This window comes from Mustela nigripes, chromosome 8, assembly GCF_022355385.1.
Source record: "Mustela nigripes isolate SB6536 chromosome 8, MUSNIG.SB6536, whole genome shotgun sequence".
NCBI classification, from domain to species: domain Eukaryota; kingdom Metazoa; phylum Chordata; class Mammalia; order Carnivora; family Mustelidae; genus Mustela; species Mustela nigripes.
The window spans coordinates 22,261,845-22,284,876 of NC_081564.1; the positions used below are offsets into that span (position 1 = coordinate 22,261,845).

The 23,032-nt window shown below is 40.5% G+C and overlaps 1 protein-coding gene across 6 annotated transcripts in view; it reads left to right on the top strand.

Moving 5' to 3' along the window:
* Positions 1-363: 363 nt before the first annotated feature.
* Positions 364-23,032, top strand: part of MTMR3 (myotubularin related protein 3) — a 139,966-nt gene continuing 117,297 nt past the window's right edge. For all 6 annotated transcript variants that reach the window (XM_059408796.1, XM_059408799.1, XM_059408800.1 and 3 more), the window contains exon 1: positions 364-569. The gene's annotated coding sequence lies outside the window, so the exon portion shown is untranslated. The remainder of the gene's footprint in view (positions 570-23,032) is intronic.

Consider the following 23,032-nt stretch of genomic DNA (forward strand, 5'->3'; position numbering starts at 1 on the left):
TCTCTGTCAAATAAATAAAATCTTAAAAAAAAAATACTACTGTTGTTCCATTGTACTGGTTAAGTAGAGTGAGGCTTTGTCTTGCTCAGGGCTATAGGGCAGGGAAAAGATGCCTCCCCCAAATCTTAGGGCCACCTTTGGTTTTCTTCCTTGTCTATTTCCCACCTGTTTCTAATTCTTTCTCCACCTGAGCTGCTCTTCCAGCTTTTCCCGCGGAGGGCCTTCTGCTGGTCTGTAGCCCCGCCCACAACCGGGGCGTGGCCACCGGCCCGGGCCCCGCCTCTGCCGAACCCGCGAAGGCCTGCCTCCTTTCTCCAGACCGCGGACTGAGGGCCCGAGCGTGCGCGCGCGCCCCCGCTCGCGGCCCGGCTCGGCGTCGGGAGCGCGCTCTGTGTGGCCGCTGCCGCCATGTTGTTGTGGTTGTGAGAAGGCGGCGGCGGCAGCGGAGGAGCAGCCGGAGGAGAGGCTCCAGCGGCTCAGGCGCTGACCCCCGCCGGCCCTGGCTGGGAGCCTAGTGGGGTGGCGGAGGTGGCCGTGCCGTGGCGGGCCTCGCCATGTCTTGCCGCCCGGTAAGGACGCCCCCCCTCCCCTTCCTCTGGGGGTGAGGAGGGGCTGGAGGAGGGGCCGGCCTCGGCCCCGGCGCAGTGGCTGTCACCCTCTGAGGAGGCGGCGGCCCGTGGGGGGCTGGGGACAGCGTGCGTGGCCCGGGGACGGGAGTCCTGGGTGGCGGCCGCGGCCGCCAGGGGGAGGCGTGGGGAGTGGGAGCGTAGCGGCCGGGCTCGGCGAGGGGGAGGCGGGGTCCCGGGCGGCCGTCCCGAACCTGGCAGGGACGGGCCCATGGGGCTGGGGTTGTGAAGTGCTGCCCCCGGAGCGTCCCGACAAGTGCCCGCGGACCCCGGGAGGTGAGTGTGCCTCCATCGCGCCGGACCAGGTCTGTGGGAGTCCACTGTGGCGAGAGGCCGGAGGTCGGGGGCCAGGAGAGCCACCGGGGCGAGTGGTGCGGGCCCAGGACTTGTGGGAAGGAGGAGTGGCCGACTGACTGTGCAGCCGGGCATCCTCCTGACCTGGTAGTACTTGGGTGGGAAGGATGGTTTGGAGGCGGTTGAGAGTTCAGTGAACACTGGTCTAACTGCTCCGGGAGAGATTATTTCTCAGGTGGAAATAGTGCGGCGTAGGACCCTTGCGATAATATTGTTGCTTGTACTTTGGGCTGGAAAACTTACCTCAAAATAATGGGATCAATTTTATGGCACTTTAATAAACTTCTCGGGGTCTGATAATCTTGCTTGAGTTTTGCACTTGGTCTTCAGTTACCTATTGATGTGCAGGTGTCTTCTCCGGTCAGAGGCTGAATTCTTGACTGATTGAATATATTGACATCCACTTTGCTTATCTCACAACCTAATTTTTCATAATGAAAAAAGAATATTCATACTCTTCTAGTTGAGGTTCAACTGTTCTCACAATTTGAATGGTGATTCTATCGAAGGCTTGGGTTGAATTACACGAGTTTTTTTTTTTTTTTTGTAAAACGTTTGTGATTTTTACATGGAGAGGTGACAGGGACTTTCTCCTTTTTAAAGAGTGTTTCTGTAGGGCTAGAGACATGATATGTGTTATTTTTACTGGGAGACCCCAATAAGGTGGATTGGTGCCATGCAAAAAGTCTTCCCTCTAGGGTCTGTGACTTGCGTGGGTAGAAGAGCTTACAAAATGACCAAGTTTTGAGTAAGCCTCGTACGGTATGTGATATTAAACTAAATTTGGAGGATTCTAGAATTATAGATTAGCTGCCTATGAAGGCCTCTTTCAGCTGTAATTACTTCCCTCATTTTCAGATGACCCAGAGAAATTCAAGTGACCAGCACAGTGGTGCAGACCCACTTGTAGTTAATAGCAAGCCATAGGAGAACCCCTCTTTCTCAACTTGTAGGCTAGGTTCTTTAGTTCAGTGGTTACTTCAATATGGTCATAAGAAATAGTATAGATTGCCCTGAACTCCATTCAGGAGGGCCTGGTGAATTAAAATCTTTGAGGGTGGGGCCTGGGGATTCATCCTTACAAAGCTCCCTGAATGATTCTGGTCAGCCAGGTTTGTGAACCTGTGAAAGTCAGCTTTAGGTCACCTTTGGTATTCCATAAGGTTCCCATTAATTATGACTTCTGAGAGTGCTTTTAGTTCTTTATAGAGCTTTAAGAATTTGATAGGGAAGAAGGGGAAGCCTGGGAAATTTAAAACTGAAGATTGAACATCTCTTAAAATATAATGGATTTAGGTAGGGGAATTAGATTTGTTGCTAGAAGTTATTTGTGCCAGTCTTTGGGAACACATGTGATAAAATTAGATGCTGCTTGATTGGAGGTATATCTAGAGATACATAAAAGAATCTAGAGGAATGAAAAGGAGAGGGAGAAGCAGTAGATCTGCTTTTGGCTCACAAAGAGGTCCATGGAAGGTGCTTCCCAACATCTCAACATACTTGCTCCTAAACCAGCTGACTCAGGTATCTAGTAAAGTGAGGGTAGGGTGGGTGGGTTAGCAGTCATTTGAGATGAGGGTTGTGCACCTGGAAGGTTTATTGTGGATTATGAAAAGTTCTTGAAATTTGCCCCAGGCCATGAGGAGTGGTAAAGTCAGTTTTTAAATCTGTTGTAGTTATGGTTAACACCTTCTGTGGTAAAGCAGAGTGGTGAATTACCCAAGAAGTATTCATGTTGTGAAGTTTGTTATAAGTTTGGAAGAATTGGGAGAAGTGTCATAGTTGGGGCACCTGGGTGGCTCAGTGGGTTGAGTCTCTGCTTTCAGCTCAGGTCATGATCTTAGGGTCCTGGGATTGAGCCCTACATCGGTCTCTCTGCTCAGCAGGAAGCCTGCTTCCTCCCCCCACTCTGCCCCTGCCTGCCTCTCTGCTTACTTGTGATCTCTGTCAAATAAATAAAACAAAATCTTTAAAAAAAAAAAAATCATAGTTATGTAGAGTAGTGAAGGAGTTTGGTAAATATCCTGTCAAATCATGGAATAGTGTTTTAGAGAAGTGTATCCTACTGTCCAGTTTGAGAGCTAGAGGCTGTTTTGTTTTCAGGGTGTCTCCAGTGTCTGCCATAGTTCCCACAGCGTATACTGTGCTCTCAGATATTTGTTGAGATAATGAAGTGTGTCTTTAATTGTCTATGACTGCTGAAATGGGGGAAAGAAGTTGTGATGGTTGATAACATTAGTTATTAAAGGCTACTTGAGGGGGTGCCTGAGTGGCTCAGCTCAGTTGATTAAGTTTCTGACTTTAGCTTAGGTCATGATCTCAGGGTCTTGAGATCCAGCCCTAGATAGGGCTCCCCACTCGGCAGGGACTCTGTTTGTCCCTCTGCCCCTGTGCGTTCTCTCTCTCTCTCAAATAAATAAATAAATAAAATCTTAAAAAAACTCAAAAAACAACAAAACCCACTTGATACCTTGCGTTGGATCAGAGAGCCAGTTTTTAGCTCATGTGGTTTAGAACTTTGGGATTCCTTCGAAGGTTCTATGGTATAGGGGCTTTTCTCTGGTTTAGTTGGTAGATTATGTGATTCTTGATGTCAGGGTTGTTTGAGCCCCATGTTGGGTGTAGAGATTACTTAAAAATAACATCTTTAGAAAACAGAAGGTTTTTCTTTCTCCTTTTTTTTTTTTTTTTTTGGTCTTTTTAGGACTGTCATTGTAAATTATCCTGGGTCTTGAATGTGTGTGTGTTTCTGTGTTTTTTTTAGGTATAATGGCCCTTTTTAGTGACTTTATTAGATGCAGAGACATTTAGAATAATGGGAAGCTGTAGATTGGCAGAGATTGTGTCTTTAATTGTCTATGACTGCTGTTAGGAATTCAATTCTCTGGATCTCTATTTTCTCATTTATACAATTAAAGGCCTATACTTGTTGATCTCGAGTAGTTTCTTCATCCTAATTCTGCAAAAAAATTTTTTTAAGAACTATTTCATTTTTTTAAGTAAGCTCTTTACCCAGCAAGGGGCCTGAACTCTCAACCCCAAGATCAACAGTCATGTACTCTACTGACAGAGCCAGCCAGGCATTCCTCTGCGAATCTTCAGTAAATTGTAATTGTTATTTGGTATTTATTTTATGTAGGTAGATGAACCTTTTTTTTTTTTTTTTTTTAACTTGAATGTTTTTGGGTTCTACTCTTAGCTTACAGATTTTATACATTGTCCAAAAGTGCACTGGAAATTGAGTGCATGTTGCAAGTATTACGCAGAAATAACACACTTAGCTGTTGTAATTCACTTAGTGTTGAAATCAAAATGGGTTTCACATAAGGAACTTCATAATTTAGTGTGAAGCCGCAAGTTTAAGAATGGTTTGGGGAAGTTTGTGTAATTTATGTGCCCAGTTGTTTCTTACAGACACCCAATTCTGTAATTTTCTATGGTAAATTTATATGTAATTTTATAATCAGTAAAAGGTTCACTTAAGACACAGTATGAGATCAAATCCATATTGGATTGCACTAGAATTCCTGGTAATTTTAGAGGCTACCAAAATTGACATTCATTGCTGTTTTTAATCTTTATTTTGATACCATATTGATATGCTTTCATTTTCACTTTTGTATCTAGACATTAAAAATCTTTTTTTTTTTTTTTTTAAGTAAGTATGCTCTATACCCAGTGTTGGGTTCTGACTCACAATCCTGGGATCAAGAGTGCCATGCTAGACTCAGCCAGCAAAGTGCCCCTCATATCTAGAAACTTAACATACTTCTTAAGTTCATATTTGTATCAGATGTTCACCATGAAAATTGTAACATGAGAATGGGTAGACAGGTAAGTCTTCAGTTCAAACTTGAGTTGTGTTCCTTGTTAGCTGTGTTGTTTCTGGCATGCCATGTAAGTGTTCTCTGCTTCAATTCCCTCATTAATAAAAGGAAGAGTAATACTTCATCTCAGTTCATCAGGGAGGATCAAATGGAATGGTGCATATGGAAAGCAATCTGAAAATGTAGGGGTATGATACTATATTAGAGTCCTGTTTTATTTTCTTTGAAGAGTTGGCTTGTGGAGTAGTGGTAAACCTATTACATGTTCTCAAGTGTAGAATTTACTAATATGGTAACAGAAAAGATTTCTGTACTCAGTCTGGAGAAGCTTTGAGCACTTGCAACCTGTCTGCCCGTAGGAATAGTTACAGGGGCACCTGGCTGGCTCAAGTGGAAGAGCATGCAACTCTTGATCTTGGGGCCGTGAGTTTGGGCCCCCCTGTTGCGTTGTAGAGAGTACTTAAATATTAAAAGAAAAATCCAAGGAATCATCTCAGTTCAGCAGAAACTTCAGAGAGGGACCTGGGACGTCTTACAATTTGTACTTGGAATAGATTTGCTAGATTTCACCCATTTTTTAAAGTGGTAGTGGAAGGAGTTTAGTACATTTTGTGTGAGGTTTAGGGCTGTGTTTTCTAAATGGCAGGTGGCAACATCATAGGGTAAAGATAAGTGTGGTGATTTGTTTTTATTTATTTTTTATTTTTTAAAGATTTTTATTTATTTGAGAGAGAGTGAGAGAGGGAGAGAAAATACAGAGGAAGAGGGAGAAGGAGAAGCAGACTTCGCGTTGAGGAGAGAGCCTGGCGTGGGTCTCTATCCCAGGACCCCAATATCATGACCTGAGCTGAAGGCAGACTCTGATTGGACTAAGCCTCCCAGGCAGTCCTGAAATTGTTATTTCTGATTATGAAAGCTGCCCAACTTAGTCTAATTTTTAATTTCAAAATGAAATTGTGATTTTTTTTTTTCAGATTTTATTTATTTACCTGTGTATGGGACAGAGAGCACAAACCTCAGTCAGAGGAAGAAACAGGCTCCCTGTCCAGCTGAGAGCTGGGTGTGGGACTTGATCTTAGGGTCCCGGGATCATGACCTGAGCAGAAGGCAGACTCTGATCGGACTAAGCCACCCAGGTGCCCCTGAAATTGTTATTTTTGATCGTGAAAGCTGCAAGTACATATTCAGTGCGGTGGTAGTGGTGGGGTGGGGGGGAATCCTACAAAACAAAGACTTGAGATAACTCAGGAGAATAAAGTAGAGATAACCCATGATCCCACTTAGAGTAACATTTGGTATTTTCCTTTTTTCTTATACATTATCTATTGAATACTTCAAAATGAACAACTTTTCATGTCAAATTGATGTTCTGTTAATGTTGATTTACTGTTCTGTGATACGGATGTGTCATAATTTACAATTCCTTGTTAATGGACATTTTCAGTTTTTCTCTTAAAACAGTGATGTCATGAACTCCTGGGTTTTGAATGTATTTTAATTTTTTAAATTGGACTTTTTTGGGGGCACCTGGGTGGCGCAGTGGGTTAAAGCCTCTGCCTTCGGCTCAGGTCATGATCCCAGGGTCCTGGGATCAAGCCCCTCATCAGGCTCTCTGCTCATTGGGGAGCCTGCTTCCCTTCCTCTCTCTCTGCCTGCCTCACTGCCTACCTCACTGCCTCTGTCTGTCAAATAAATAAAATCGTTAGGACTTTTTCTTATGCAATTGTGCTATTTCCATGGGCTAAATTTCTTAAAGTGGGCTCATACAGTCAAAGGATTTGTGCATTTTACATTTGAATATACTCATGGTGCCCTGTAGATAGGATGTCTGTTTTAAAGCTTCACCCTGGGTGCTTGGGTAGTACAGTTGGTTGAGCTTGGGACTCTTGGTTTGTGCTCAGGTCATGATCTCAGGGTGAAGAGATAGAGCCCCATGTTTAGCTCTGTTCTGGGCTCTGGGTCTGCATGAGATTCTCTCTCCCTCTCCCTGCCCCTTTCTGCTTGTGTGCCCTTGCGTGTATCTTCTTTCTCTCTCTAAAATGGATAAATCTTTAAAAAAAATTCCCAGGAGGCACCTGTGGCCCAGGTGGTTAAGGGTCTGCCTTCAGCTCAGGTTGTGATCTTGGGATCCTAGGATCAAGCCCCACATAGGGCTCCCTGCTTAGTAGGCAGTCTTCTCCCTCTCTTGCCTCGCCCCCCTGCTCGTGCTCTTTGGCAGGTGTGCATGCTCTCAAATAAAATCTTCAAAAAAAAAAAAGGTCCCACCTGGGTTGCCTTGGTGGCTCAGTCATTAAGCGTCTGCCTTCGGCTTGGGTGATGATCCCCCTGGGATTGAGCCTCACATTGGGCTCCCTGCTCTGCAGGAAGTCTGTTTTTCCCTCTCCCACTCCCCTTGGCTTGTGTTCCCTCTCTCCCTGTGTCTCTTCTGTCAAATAAATAAATAAAATCTTAAAAAAAAAAGTCCCACCAATAGTATATTAGTGTCCAGTTCTCTGTTATTCTTGCTAGTGATTTATTATCTTTTAAATTGTTGGTGGGAGTTTAAGATAGTTTGAGAATAGTTTTCCTTTTGTTTTTTTTCAGCATCAGGTCTTAGCCTCTGCAGTTTAACTCTGTGAATGGGGTGGGTAAAAATGAAAGTGCAGTGACAGAATACATCAGGCCAGTGATCTCCAAAATTTTGATCATCTCAGTGGAAAAAAAAAAATTTGAATATTAATCTTCACCCTTAAGTATTTAATTTACAAACAATATGGATAGTAACTGGTTATTATGTACCTTATAAAATATAAACAAAGAAAATTAACAAGGATGAGAAAAATAAAGTGGGGCACCTGGGTGGCTAAGTGTGTTAAGCTTCTGTCTTTGGCTCAGGTCATCATCCCAGAACCCTGGGATTGATATCCACCCCCAGCCCCCCCGCCCCCAGTCCCAAGTCAGGCTTCCTGCTCAGCAGGATGTCTGCTTCTCCCTCTGCCACCCCCGACCCCTGCCACGTTAGCGCTCTTTGTCTCTGAAATAAATAAAATAAAAAAATTAAAAGTAAAGTTCAAATATTTTTCTTCTTTACCCCAGTGGAGTGTTTGGGAGTATACCTTTAGGTATATTACTTTTTTATTTTATTTTTTTAATGTCACTGGTTTAGACTTATAAAATTTTGTTGGGCCTTTATGATTGATTTTGGGCATTTCCTCTCCTTCTGCAGATGGTCAGTCTAACTGGATTATGATAGTCTTTAAAGTGTGCCATGCTTTTGAGAGTTATATCTGCAATAAGGGCAAACATATAAACCTTGCTGAAAGTATTTGATACCTTTTGTCATTGTTGAGGTGGCTGAATTTGAAAAGGGAAAATCACGGGATAGGAAACAGTCTTAAGTCTACTTCTCTTAGATATGAAGAATTGATACTGTGTAGGGTGTATTTTAAAAAGTATGTGCTTTACGGAAAGCAGTTTGGCTATAACATATCCCTATTTTCTAAGAACCTCGAAACTGAGGGAAGGGATGAATAATTGCTACTTGCTTCCTTTGCTTGCAAAGTACCGCAATTAACCTGTCACTATAACTCCATTTGGAAGAGCCTAAACCTATAACTTAAAAAAAAATGCTTTATTGGGCTGAAATTTTCCATGATAAATCTTAGATTAAAAAGTAACTTTTTAAATTAAGTTTGAATAAGTTGCTTTTGATTTGTGCCTCCCCCTTCCCCCTACCATATGTTATGAAATCGGGAAATGGTGCTTTTTGTACCAGTAAAATGAATCTCCCTTTCTACTCCCATCGTGGGAAACTTCAGTTATTTCATATGGTTCATTGTCAGAGAAAGATAATATTGAGGTCTTAGAGATTGTGGAAAGAGCAACTCGTGATTTTTTTGTCAGTTAAAAGAAATGAGATAATTTAGTGCTTTCTTTTTAACTTACATAGCATGATTTATAAGGTGCTTTCACATATCTTCTTAGACTCAAAGGAATTAAGAGCGTAGTTTAATGAGTGATGTGATTTCTGTTCCTTTGAGGCCGCATGCCTAGTGTTTGACATCATATTTAAAGAGGTAGACTGTGAGCCCTGCAGAAGTAGGGATGGCTGTTCTCTCTCACTCCCTAGCACTTGTACTACCTGGTACAGAGTTAAGGTTTCTATACTTCTGGACTCTTCAAACTCTTATGTATTTATTTACACATGTACATAAGTTATAGAGTTGTAAAAGTAATAGTTACAATTTTTTGTAGTTGTTCTTTCATCTGATGTGCACAGAGCATATTTTTGTGGGAGGGGTGATTAATTTTACATCACCCTTTCAGGTATTTAATTTTTTTAATTTTTAAATTTTTTCCCCAGCCTTTCAGATATTTTACCTTCTCCTAAGGATAGTTTAGAGACTGAAAAAAAAAAAATCAGTCTTTATTTAATTCCTTTTACTATGTGTGTTCCTCCTACTGCCAAGACTGTGTGTGTGTGTGTGAGAGAGAGAGAGAGAGAGAGAGAGAGAGAGAGATTGATTGATTTATGTAGTAGGCTGCTACTTAAGACAGAAGCATTACTTTTTGGGTATATAATGGTTCTTGAAATATGGACTCAGTGGTTGCCATGGGGTGAATTTCTCTGATTCGTCTCATTCTCTCCAGTTCCATGTACACACATGGTTTTGGCTTAGAAAACACTGAAGAAAATTAGTTTTCGGGGCACCTGGGTGGCTCAGTGGGTTAAGCCGCTGCCTTTGGCTCGGGTCATGATCCCAGGGTCCTGGGATCGAGTCCCGCATCGGGCTCTCTGCTCAGCGGGGAGCCTGCTCCCCCCCCCCCGCCTGCCTCTCTGTCTACTTGTAATCTCTGTCAAATAAACAAATAAAATCTTAAAAAAAAAAAGAAAATTAGTTTTCGAAAGAACTAGTAAGTTATTTCCCTTTTCTGCTGTACTTAAAATCCTGTTCAGAAGGTAAACTAATACACTTTTGTAAATAAGCGAGACCCTGGAAAGACAGGAATAGAAAAATTTTTTAAAAAAGATTTTATTTATTTGACAGAGTTTAAGTAGCCAGAGCGGCAGGCAGACGGGGAAGCAGGCTCTCCGCTGAGCAGGGAGCCCAAAGCAGGGCTCTGTCCCAGGACTCTGGGATCCTGACTGGAGCTGAAGCAGCTGCTTAACTGAACCACCCAGGCCCCCCACAGGAATAGAAATATTAATAATGATTAATATTTTGCTGGTGGGATAACGTCACTGTTTTTTGCTTCATGTTCTTCTGTAGTTTTCCAGTGTTCTATGAGCATGTACTACTTTTTTTTTTTTTAAAGATTTTATTTATTTGACAGAGTGAGAAATTGCAAGTAGGCAGAAAAGCAGGCAGAGAGAGAGAGAGAGAGGGAAGTAGGCTCCCAGCTGAGCAGAGAGCCTGACGCGGGGCTCCATCCCAGGACCCTGAGATCACGACCCGAGCTGAAAACAGAGGCCTATCCCACTGAGCCACCCAGGTGCCCCTCATTGGGTGTCTTAAGAGGGTTTAAGTCATAGCTACCAGTGAAAAAGTGGGTAGTTAACCAGCTCCAGTTCTTAAGCAGGGTGGCAAATTTGAACTTTGTGATTGTAAACTCCACTGTGACTGAGACTGAGCTTTGATCACCTTTACACACAAAGAAGAGCTTCATCTAATTTTCGTCCTGATGAGCTGATTGAGAATTATGAGTTATGCCTTGAAAAGAAAAATCAGATTCTGTGAACCCTAAATATAGGGCTCAACCTTAATTCCCAGTTCTCCTGCTCACTTGCCATGTGAACTTGAGCAAGTTCTATAGCTGTGTGTATCTTAAATATTAAGCGGGATTATAGCAACAAAGAGGTGATAGGATTTTATACATGTAATTTGAACTGGATGATATGTAGATAAATTGCTTTCATTATGACAATGTAGTCTTTTTGGGGTCTTGCTGTTAATTTACAGCTTAGAGTTGAGCCACTGTAAATTTATATACTAGTGATATTTTAGGAAGATCTATATAATATATCCTTTAGAGTTTAAGTGATTAGATAGAGCCTGTCAGCTTGTGTTGTTTTTTTTTTCCTGCACATTAAATGTTAGATTTTTGGGGTAGGGCATTTGTAATTATCTACCCTTTATTTTTTTAAAGAATAAGATTAAAGTTGAAGAGCAATCAAGGTAATACATGTGGGTACTACTGTAAGTTAATGGAGTTTTTCAGTTAGAAGTTTTATAGTAAATAATAAGCTTGTGAAAAGAAAATACCCTGTAGAAGTCTACAAAGCCCATTCTCCTCTGTTCTTAAATTCCATGCCTTCCTTTCCGTTTTTATTATTTTTAAATTTTTGTTTTTTTTACTTTTTTAAAAGATTTTATTTATTTATTTGACAGACAGATCACAAGTAGGCAGAGAGGCAGGCAGAGAGAGGAGGGGAAGCAGGCTCCCGGCAGAGCAGAGAGCCTCATGCGGGGCTCGATCCCAGGACCCTGGGATCATGACCTGAGCTGAAGGCAGAGGCTTTAACCCACTGAGCCACCCATGCACCCCTGCCTTTCCTTTTTTAAAAGTAAAATTTGAATATTTCAAAAATTCAGAAATACACAAAGAATAATTTAACAAATGTCATGTATTTAATAGATGTTGGTTTAGATTTAATAGATGTTGACATCTTGTTAGATTTGCCTGGATGTTTGTTTTTAAAATTTAAATATCATATAATTGGAGTCCCTTTTGCTCTCCTCCTAGATCCTGTTTCCATTACCCAGAGATTATTTATCTTTCTTAGTCCTTGTTTATATTCTTCCTATAGTTAGATCTATTTAACTTGTAGTATTATGTGTTTCAGATATGTATGATACCTAAGTATATGTATTCTGCAATTCGAGAGCTTGAAATTTATCTGTATCAATATGTATGTATTTACTTCATTTATTCAGTTGTGTGAATAGGAAAGTTTTAGTCCCCTGTTGATAGTTGTTTTCAGTTAATGTGTAGATTGAAAAATTTCCCTCTAATAGGATCAAAGTATACATGCTTTTCTACAATTTGCTTTTTTTCTCACAATAATAATGTATTACATCTTACCCTATCATAAAATGTAAGTATACCCATTTTTAAATACTGTGGTTTTTTTTTTTTTTTTTTTAATTTTATGTTTAAGTAATTTCTATACCCAGTGTGGGGCACAAACACATGAACCTCAGATCAGGAGTTGCATGCCCTACCAACTGAGCCAGCCAGGTGCCCCCATGAGGGTTTTTTTTTTTTTTTTTTTTTTAAACTTAATAGACACTTATTTATCCTAGTCCCTTACTGATTGACATCTAGGGTTTTTCTTTTTTTCTATCCTCAAAAGTGCCGTCTGTAATGGATAGTCTTGTACTTCATATTTTTGAACAAGAATTGGATTATTTCTACAGAAATAGTTCTGCAAAATAAATTCTTGGGGAATAGAATTGCATGTAATAAATAAATGGCTTTTATATTAAAGCTAAACCACTATGTGTATTTGTAACTTTCTTATTCCTGGTCTGTTCATTTAGGTTTGTTCAAAATGGGTGCTCGTATGAGATGCTGAAAAGATAATTTCCTAATATATAAATTAATATATTGAAATTGCATGGTAGAGGGGAGCCTGGCCAGCTCAGTGTGTAAAGTATGTGACTCTTGATCTTAGGGTCGAGTTCGAATCCTCTATGGGGAGTGTAGCCTGCTTAAAAAATTGTAGAGACGAGGAAGAGTCCAGCTTTGTATAGGGAATGGGGAATAGTTTGGGGAATGGGGAATAGTTTGGGGAATGGTTTTGATTTTGCTAGCTAAGACAGAATAGAAGATAGAGGATTCAAAGACACATTTGCAAAGTGTGTAAGCTACAAATTGTTGACATCAAATAATTTTAAAGTTTTTGAATATTTTTTTACTCTCTGTACTGAGTCCTTTTGGGCTTTTGAGTTAAAAGGCAATTTTGGGGAAGATGTGTCTAATAGCAGTTGCATGATTGGGAGCAGGCGAAGATTGGAAAACAGTGAGGAATCTGTACTGTACACACACGTAATGAGGACCTGAATGAAGGTGGTGGCAGGGTGGTAATTGAGGTGGCAAGATTAAGGTAGAAGATTGCTAGCTGACACCCTAAAGGAAATGAACATTTGTGAACTAGTTGAATTGGAGGTAAGCAGCAATGATTCAAAGTTGATGGGTTTTGGGCTTTTGTGAATAATGATAGTACAGAAATGTGGAATTGGGAGGAGGAGCTGGTTCTGGAAAAGGACTAAAATGAAATCCTTCATACATTTAAGATTGAGGCCAGGGGATAAGGAAAAATGTCCTGCAGGAACTTGGATATAGAGAATTTCAGGTAGGAAAAAAGATAGGTTGGCTTCATCTAGATAAGGTCTTGAATCTAGAAGAGACAAAGATTGAGTATCACATTTTGGGGGGTGGGAGAAGAAGATAAAATTAAAACAGTTAAAATTAGGTTAATTAGGTATAGTAGAAACAGGAGAAGAGAGGATTTCCAAATTAAGTGATGATCAGTTTGAGTGAAATGAGGGAAGATGAAATAATTGGATTTGGTGATCCATGCTAGTCCTTGATCATGATTTTCTTAGATTAAGTTTTAGCATAGTAAAGGGCTAGAGGTGAGTGGGAAGTGAGATTGCATTTATAGAACAAGTGCTGGTTCAGTAGAACTTTTTCTGATGATCTTTCTGGCATTCGATATCTGCACTGTCCAGTACATATTAAACATTTAAAATTTGGCTAGTTTGACCAAGAAACAAAATTTAAAATTTTTTTTAAAAGTTAATTTCCTTTTTTTACCTGTAGTATAGATGACAGTTTAAACTTAAATAGCCACATATGGCCAGTGGTTGTCCTGTTGGATAGCACAGATTATGGACTCAGTGAAACAGATTAAGCCATAGGAAGAGATCTCAGGATAAAATAGAGGCATTTAGTTATCTAAAAAATTTGTTGCAGTTCTATTGAAATGGTATTAGACATTTTAGTGCAAACCAGATTTTTATATTTTTACTCTTTGTGTTCAGTGTTGGCAGTAATTAATGACTCTTTTCAATGTATAAGAGCAACATTGAAGAATGTAATTTTAAGGGTTGCCTGTGTGGCTCAGCTGGTTAAGTGTCTGCCTTCAGCTCAGGTCAAGATCCCAGGGTCCTGGTATTCAGCCCGGCATGGGGAAGCCTGCTTCTCCTCTTCCACTCCCCCTGCTTTGTGTTCCCTCTCTTGCTGTCTTCTCTGTCAAATAAATAGAATCTTTAAAAAAAAAAAAAAAAAAAAAAGTAATTTTAAGATAATTATGGTCTGCTATCCTTTCATGATTTTTCCTGTCTTTTAAGAAAAGGTTGCAATTCACATTTTACTGATGAAAGAGTAATATTTGAGACCTTTTGGGTCTCTGTTTTCTCTAACTAAAAGTAACTGAAAATACCTATCTTAGGAATCTCATTGGAGACTTTAACTGTAGAGAGCAAATTGATGGTTACCAGAGGAGTGGTGAGCGGGGGCATGGGTAAAATAGGTGATGGGTTTTAAGGAGTGTGCTTGAAATGAAAACTTAAAGAAAAATTCAATTTTCAAGCAAACAAAACACCCAAACTCATTAGGTAGAGATGAAATACCAGTTATACTTGACTTTAAATAAATCAGTATTTAGATTGAGAAATGGTTTGCTTTGAGAATAATTTATGGTTTAAATTTGAATATTTGATAGTGTTGGGAGAATGTTTCTTACTATCTACGTAACCTAAATGCTTTCTGTTTGCAAGAAGAAAAAGTATATGAAAGAACCCATTCATAAGATAACACAAAGTGTGTGATTCCATTTTTACAAAGTTTAAAAAACAGACAAAAGTAAGAGATGGTAATTGAACTCAGGAGAATGGCTGTTTATCTTGGTGATATGCCCAAGGTAGATTTTAGGGGTGCTGGTAATGTTCTGTGTCTTGATTTGGGTGATGATTTCATGGTTTTCTTCAGACAACTGTTTATGAGAGTCATTAAGTTTTATACTTACGTGCATTTTTTTGTAGGTATATTATACCTCAGTTTTTTTTTTTTTTAAAGATTTTATTTATTTACTTGACAGACAGAGATCACAAGTAGGCAGAGAGGCAGAGAGAGGAGGAAGCAGTGTCCCTGCTGAGCAGAGAGCCCGATGTGGGGCTCGATCCCAGGACCCTGGGATCATGACCTGAACCGAAAGCAGAGGCTTTAACCCACTGAGCCACCCAGGTGCCCCTATACCTCAGTTTTTAAAACTTTTACCCTCTCACAAAATTCTAGTAAACATAATCAGTTGAATTTGTCTTCCTTTTGCTTTTTTTCTTTAAACTTTTCTACTACTCTTCATAAAAGAATACATTTAATGATGAAACTTTTCTTTAAAAATTAAAAAAAAAATTTTATTTATTTTGGGGCACCTGGGTGGCTCAGTGGGCTAAGCCTCTCTGCCTTAGGCTCAGGTCATAATCTCAGGGTCCTGGGATTGAGTTACGCCTTGGGCTCTCTGCTCGGCAGGAAGCCTGCTTCCTCCTCTCTCTCTCTACCTGCCTCTCTGCCTACTTGTGATCTCTGTCTGCCAAATAAATAAATAAAATCTTAAAAAAAAATTAAAAAAATTTTATTTATTTGACCGAGATCACAAGTAGGCAGAGAGGCGGGGTGGGGGTGGGGAGAGAGAGAGAGAGAGAGAGAGGAGGAGGAGGAGGAGGTGGAGAAGAAAGTGGAGGAAGAGGAGGAAGAGAGGGAAGAGGAAGAAGAGGAAGCACGATCCCTGCTGAGCAGAGAGCCTGATCATGACCTGAGCCGAAGGCAGAGGTTTTAACCTACTGAGCCACCCAGGTGCCCCTAATGATGAAACATTTTACCTGTGTATTTTTAAAAAAATATTTTATTTGAGAGAGAGAGAGAAAATGAGAGCGAGCTAGCATGAGGAGGAAGGTCTGAGGGAGAAGCAGACCCCCTGCTGAGCAGGTAGCCCAATGTGGGACTCAATCCCGGACTCCAGGATCATGACCTGAACTGAAGGCAGTCATTTAACTGAGCCACCCAGGTGCCCTTTGTTTCTTTTTTGAAATAAACTCCATGCCCTGAGTGGAGCCCAGCATGGGGCCTAAATCCACGACCCAGAGATCAAGACCTGAGCCGAAACCAAGAGTTGGAGGTTAGACCCTTAACTGATGAAGCCACCCAGGCACCCCTTACGTTTTTCAATTATGATATAAAACAAGCATACAGGGGCGCCTGGGTGGCTCAGTGGGTTAAGTCTCTGCCTTCGGCTCAGGTCATGGTCTCAGGGTCCTGGGATCGAGCCCTGCATCGGGCTCTTTGCTCAGAGGGGGGAGCCTGCTTCCTCCTCCCTCTCTGCCTGCCTCTCTGCCTACTTCTGATCTCTCTCTGTCAAATAAATAAATACATTTTTTAAAAAAAGATTATTTATTTATTTATTTATTTGACAGAGGCTACAAGTAGGAAGAGAGGCAGGCAGCGACAGAGAGAGAGGGAAGCAGGCTCCCTGCTGAGGGCTCGATCCCAGGACCCTGGGATCATGACCTGAGCCAAAGACAGAGGCTTAGCCCACTGAGCCGCCCAGGCACCCCAAATAAATAAAATCTTAAAAAGAAAAAAAAAAAGCATACAGAGGACTGCACAAAAAAGTGTGTAGCTTAAAGTATTTTTAAAATGCATAAATTGGAGGGTTTTTTTGTTTTTGTTTTTTGTTTTTTTGGTATGTCATACCTGTATCAGAAGAGAAGGGTTTGATGGAGGGCCAAAATATTTGGAGAGAACAAAGTTTTGAGAAATCTCAGAACAGCAGATCCTTTTCTTGGCTTTGCCTTCATCTTACTGTCCTTTTGAGCAAGTCATTAAACTTACTTGGGCCTCAGATTTTTTTTTTTAAGTTTTGTTTTTTTTTTTTTTTTTTAAGAGGGAATGTGTGCACAAACAAGGAGGGGGGAGTGACATGCAGAGGGAGAAGAAGAAGCAGGCTCCCTGCTGAGCAGGGAGCCCTATGTGGGGCTTGATTCCAGGATCCTGGGATCATAACTTGAGCCAAAGGCAGGTGCTTAATGGTCTGAGCCACCCAGGCACCCCTGGGCCTTGGATTTTTCTGTATAACAGGGGTATTACTTAACATTCTTTGTAGGGTGACTTAGTGTAGTTCAGGTGAAATGATAGGAACTTAGAATGGTATTAATGCATAAGTATTTGGAGCATTGCATTTAGGTCTCTTACCCTACAGGGCAGAATACACAAAAGTAAATGATTTGTCCAAGGACACTGAGCTGGTGAGAAAATTGAGGCAAAATAAGGTTAAATAACTTGCCCAGGTAGTTGATTTGTTGAGTCTGAGCTTTTAACCATTTTGCTGTACTGCTTAGTTAAGTGAAAGCACTTAAAGATTTTAGGCACATGTTAAGATCTTAATCTCTTGCAGGTTTTTTGAAGTGAAATTTTGGGTTTTTGAACCAGAATTAAGAGAGGAAGCTCATTTATTGTGACCGTAATAAATCTAGATAAGATTGGTGTTCATATATTTTTTTGGTGTTAATACTTATTGTTTGGGTTTTATTTTCTCCTTGACAAAGCTTATTTTCTTCCAGCACTACTAGGATGTAAATAATAGGTAGCTTTCTTAAAAAACTTTTCTTAAAAACCCAATGTGGGGGGGCGCCTGGGTGGCTCAGTGGGTTAAGCCGCTGCCTTCGGCTCAGGTCATGATCTCGGGGTCCTGGGATCGAGCCCCATATCGGGCTCTCTGCTCAGCAGGGAGCTTGCTTCCCTCTCTCTCTCTCTGCCTGCCTCTCCGTCTACTTGTGATTTCTCTCTGTCAAATAAATAAATAAAATCTTTAAAAAAAAAAAAAACAAAAAACAAACAAACAAAAAAAAAACCCAATGTGGGGCTCAAATTCACCACCCCAAGATCAAGAGTCACATTCTTGGGGCGCCTGGGTGACACAGTTGTTTGAGTGTCTGCCTTCAGTTCACGTCGTGATCCCACGGCCCTGGATTGAGCCCTGTGTGTGGCTCCCTGCTCAGTCACGAGTTTCCTACTTCTCCTCTGACAACCGCGCACCCCCGCTTTCGTGCATGGGCTTGCTCTTCCAGATGAATAAATAAAAATTCTTAAAAAAAAAAAAAGGTCATTGTTTTTTGACTGAGCCAGCCAGGTGCCCCAAATATATATATGTGTATTTTTTAATATATGTATTTATGGTTTTTTTTTTTTAAAGATTTTATTTATTCATTTGACAGAGATCACAAGTAGGCAGAGAGGCAGGCAGAGAGAGAGGAAGGGAAGCAGGCTCCCTGCTGAGCAGAGAGCCCGACACGGGGCTCGATCCCAGGACCCTGAGATCATGACCTGAGCCGAAGGCAGAGGTTTTAACCCACTGAGCCATCCAGGTGCCCTGTATTTATGTTTATTATATATTTATATATTACGTGGATAAACCCAATCAATGAATATATATATTTACTTTTTTAATCCTAAGGGAATTTATAACTACCTTACAAATACTATTTTAGTTTCTAGACAAAAATATTAATGGTAGGTTTGGTGTACCTGCTTTGTTGTTTAAGCAGCATCTGGTCCTGTTTTCAGATTAAGATTCTACCATCTCCATGTTTTAGAAAAATTTTACAACTAAGGTATAATTTACATATAGTAAGACTCACCCTTTTTGAGTACAGTTCTGTGAGTTGTAATGGAGATACAGAATAGTTTGATCATCTCAAGAGATTTTTCTCTTTTAGAAAAATTTTACAACTAAGGTATAATTTACATATAGTAAGACTCACCCTTTTTGAGTACAGTTCTGTGAGATGTGATGGAGATACAGAATAGTTCGATTATCTCAAGAGATTTTTCTCCTGGGCCTTTCTAGTCCACCCATTCCTCCACTTCTCATCTCTGGCAAGTACTGATCTATTTTGTCATTACAGTTTTGTCTTTTCAGGAATTCCTTACGAATGGAATCATGCAGTATGTAGCTTTTTGAGACTGGCTTCTTTAACACACTGTACGTTGACATATCCATATTTTGTGAATTAGTAATTTTAATTGCTGAGCAGCATTTCATTGTATGGGCGTCCCATAGTTTATTCATTTTTCAAGCTCATTTGGGTTGTTTCCAGTTTTTAGTGACTACAAAAAACTGCTATAAAAACATTTTTACACACATACACGTATACATGCCCTTTTTTAAAAAAGATTTTATTTTTTTGGGACGCCTGGGTGGCTCAGTTGGTTGGGCCTCTGCCTTCGGCTCAGGTCATGATTCCAAGGTCCTGGGATCCAGTCCCACATCGGGCTCCTTGCTTGGCGGGGAGCCTGCTTCTCTCGCTGCCTCTGCCTGCCTCTCTGCCTGCTTGTGTGTACTCTTCTCTCTCTCTCTCTGGCAAATAAATAAAATCTTAAAAAAAAAAAAAAAGATGTTTATTTATTTTTATTTTTTAAATTTTTAAAAATATTTTATTTATTTATTTGACAGAGATCACAAGTAGGCAGAGAGGCAGGCAGAGAGAGGAAGGGAAGCAGGCTCCCTGCTGAGTAGAGAGCCCGATTCGGGGCTTATTCCAGGTCTCTGGGATCATGACCTGAGCTGAAGGCAGAGGCTTTAACCCACTGAGCCACCCAGGTGCCCCTAAGATTTTATTTTTAAGTAATCTTTACACCTAATGTAGGGCTTGAATTTACAACCCCAAGATCAAGATTCCTATGCTCCACCAACTCAGCCAGCCAGGTGCTCCATGCCCATGTATTCTTTTGGGGGGTGGGCAGAGGGAGAGGGGCAAAGGAAGAGGGAGTGAGAGAATATGAAACAGGTTCCATGCCCAGTGCGAAATATGACCTGGAGCACACCATTCCATGTATTTAATGCATTTTTGAAAAATATGGTGCCCAGAGCTTCTGTAATTTTACCGTGGAACTTGAGGCTTATTAATTTTCACAGAAAATTGTAAATTACTTATTAAACTTCATCCCCAAGGAAGCCTACTCTGGAATGAAAATAGTTTGTTACATAAATAATCTTGTAAACTGTAAATCAGACTTTTCTTTAAGGAAGAAGGCAGACACATTTAGTCAATGGATAAATTTATTTACAAAACTCCCTTTTTTAAAAACTTATAAAACTCCTTAGTACATTATTTTATATTTTATGTTTTTAGTAGCTCTTGAATTGTGAATCCTTGACTTTGTTTTGTTCCTCTAAGTAGCAGGGTGGTTATGTAATTTTGTTTTTGAAAAGTTTTAAGTAAAACATGTTTAGCTAGAGTTCCTGCTGCATTTCCTCCCCTGTCTTAAGGTGCCTGGAGGTATTAATATTAATAGTCATAGTTTCATGTGAACAAGACATAAAACTTAGGTTTCATGGCTTATGGTTGATTAGCTACTTGAATTAAGTAGCTTTGTGAACTTTCTTTTTCTTGCAATATGAGACTGAGGGAGAGATGGGACCTTTTTACATTAGAAAAGACATTGCAGGCAATTTTTGCAAGTTAAGGGTTCGAGCTTCCAGTTCTGACCCTGCAAAGGACTGCAGAAAGGACCATAGGTGGTTTCACACTTTCAAGAATAGTATGTCTGCGTGTTTCTTTTGTTTAGTCTAGAATCTTAGCTTTAGATTTAAATCCTATGATTGAAGTACTTGGTGTACAGAGCTGTAGGTCTTCTTTCAGAAGTGTGTATTTCTTCTAAGTTAAAATACTCAGAATACTGAATATTGTGTTTAGAACTGAGAGATGTTACATTTCAAGTATCATTTGGTAAGTGATTATTTGATATTTCATTTGTGGGTTTTCATGTTTCTAGCCTTTTCACATGGAAATACCTATCTGGAGGTGTCCATCTTGACAGAATGGAGATTGCAAATTTGGTCTTCTGTATGTGGTTACTTGATAGGGACAAGACTTAGTTATTAGGCTTTTACTTTTTCTGATACTACAGTGTTGGTGATCCAGGTCTAAAATTCCAGCATAAGGTCGCCAACATTAAAAACATGGGAATATGGAGGTAACAACTGTGGTTCTAGTATTACAAATAAGGTTTTATTTATTTTTTTTTTCCTAAAGATTTTATTTATTTATTTGACAGAGAGAGATCACAAGTAGGCAGAGAGGCAGGCAGAGAGAGATAGAGGAGGAAGCAGGCTCCCTGCTGAGCAGAGAGCCCGACGCGGGACTCGATCCCAGGACCCTGAGATCATGACCCGAGCCGAAGGCAGCAGCTTAACCCACTGAGCCACTCAGGCGCCCACAAATAAGGTTTTAATTTGCTGTATTAGTTGCACACTATCTGAAGTAGGCAGAATAGGCCATATTGTAACTCACACTTTACAAGTAAACAAATTGTTTCACAGCTGTCAGGACTTGTCTGAAGTTGCACTGCTAGTGAATAGGTGAACTGGAACCCAGATCTTCTGACATCAAGTTGGATGCTCTTGGCACTATTGCAGTTTAGTGTGATGAAGAGCTCAGGCTTGGGTTTGAATTGTGGTGCCACCACTAGTACCTCTCTCTAATCTTAGGCAAATTCCTTAACTTTGTGCCTCAGATTTCTTAGTTTTAAAATGGGGATAACGCCTGGGTGGCTCAGTCAGTTAAGTGCCTGCCTGGTGAAGCCCCTGCCTTCAGCTGGGGTCATGATCCCAGGGTCCTGGGATTGAGCCCCGCATTGGGCTCCTTATTAAGTGGGGAGCCCGTTTCTCCTGCCTACTACTCCTCCTGCTTGTGTTCTCTCTCTCTTTCTGACAAATAAAGTCTTAAAAAACTGGAAATAATGATACTTGGTCCTTTTGTGAGGATTAAGTGCTTAGACAGTAGCTAGCCAATAGTAAGCATTCCATATATGCTTGTGCAGTTGTTGTTACTCTTAACTACAGTGCTAACAAGAACACTGCCTCTTTCCACAGGGATCAGTGTCAGAGTTGAAAGAAAGTAAATACAAGAATATTCAAAGATAATAGATTCAGATGGAGCCCAGGAGAATAAGTAGCAGGGCAATTGATTTTTGGCAGAAAGATAAGGAGTGTTAGTGTGTGTGTGTGTGTCTTGCTTTTAAGCATAGAAGCAATTGGATATCTAAATACAAATAGTTAAGGCAGAGCTTTAGGACAGGGCTAGAGAGAACTATCAGTGCTGAGGAGGTAAATTTTTAAATCACCATCACATATAATATTTGGGAAATTTACTTTGCACCAAAATTTAAGCAACACTAAGTTGTTGCCCTCTATTACATACGGTTCTTAGGGCTTTGTTACATAAGCAGTAAGAAGTTTACCATACATTTTCATTTTTAGTTGTTATACAGAATAAACATATTCACCATTATTCTAGTATGAATAACAGGGAATTATATCTCCTTAAATTAGTGAATATTTCTTGAGCTCTTTTACCATGTGCATAAAATTCTTAAGGGCTAGGGAATTCTGAATTGTATGTTAGAGGATTATGCCTTTTAGTGTTTGAGTCCTTGTATGTGGGTAAGGTACTTCCTTGGTATAAGATAATGTTTATTCAAGCATTCTAAATTGAATGCAGGTTGTTTGAATTTACTATATTGGGAGGGGATATCTTGCCTTTACTGTAATAATGCTATATAAATTATATATTTTATACTTAGTGTTTTTGAATTTTTTTTTGCATTTATTATGTTTTTTTTTTTTTAAGATTTCATTTATTCATTTCACAAAGAGCACTAGCAAGGGTAGCAGCAAATGAGGGAGAGGGAGAAACAGGCTCTCTGCTGAGTAGGGTGTGGGGCTTGATCCCAGGACCCTGGGATCATAACCTAAGCTGAAGGCAGACGTCCAATTGACTAAGCCACCCAGGTGCCCCACTTATTACTATTTTTTAAAAACTTACTTATTTTTAGAGAAAGTGAGTATGCCTTCTAGTAGGAGGGAGAGGCAGAGAGGGAGGGGAGAGAGACTCTTAGACTCTACGCTGGGGAGTCTGATGTTGGCCTTGATCCCAGATCTCTGAGATAATAACCTGAGCCAAAACCAAGAGATAGGTGCTCAACTGACTATGCCACCCAGGCACCCCTGATTTGCAATTTTTCTTTTAAAGATTTTATTTATTAGAGAGCATAAGCAGGGGGAGGTGGAGAGGGAGAAGCAGACTCCCCACTGAGCATGGAGCCTGATGTGGGGCTCGATCCCAGGACCCTGCGGTCATGACCTGAGCTGAAGGCAGAAGCTTAACCGACTGAGCCACCCAG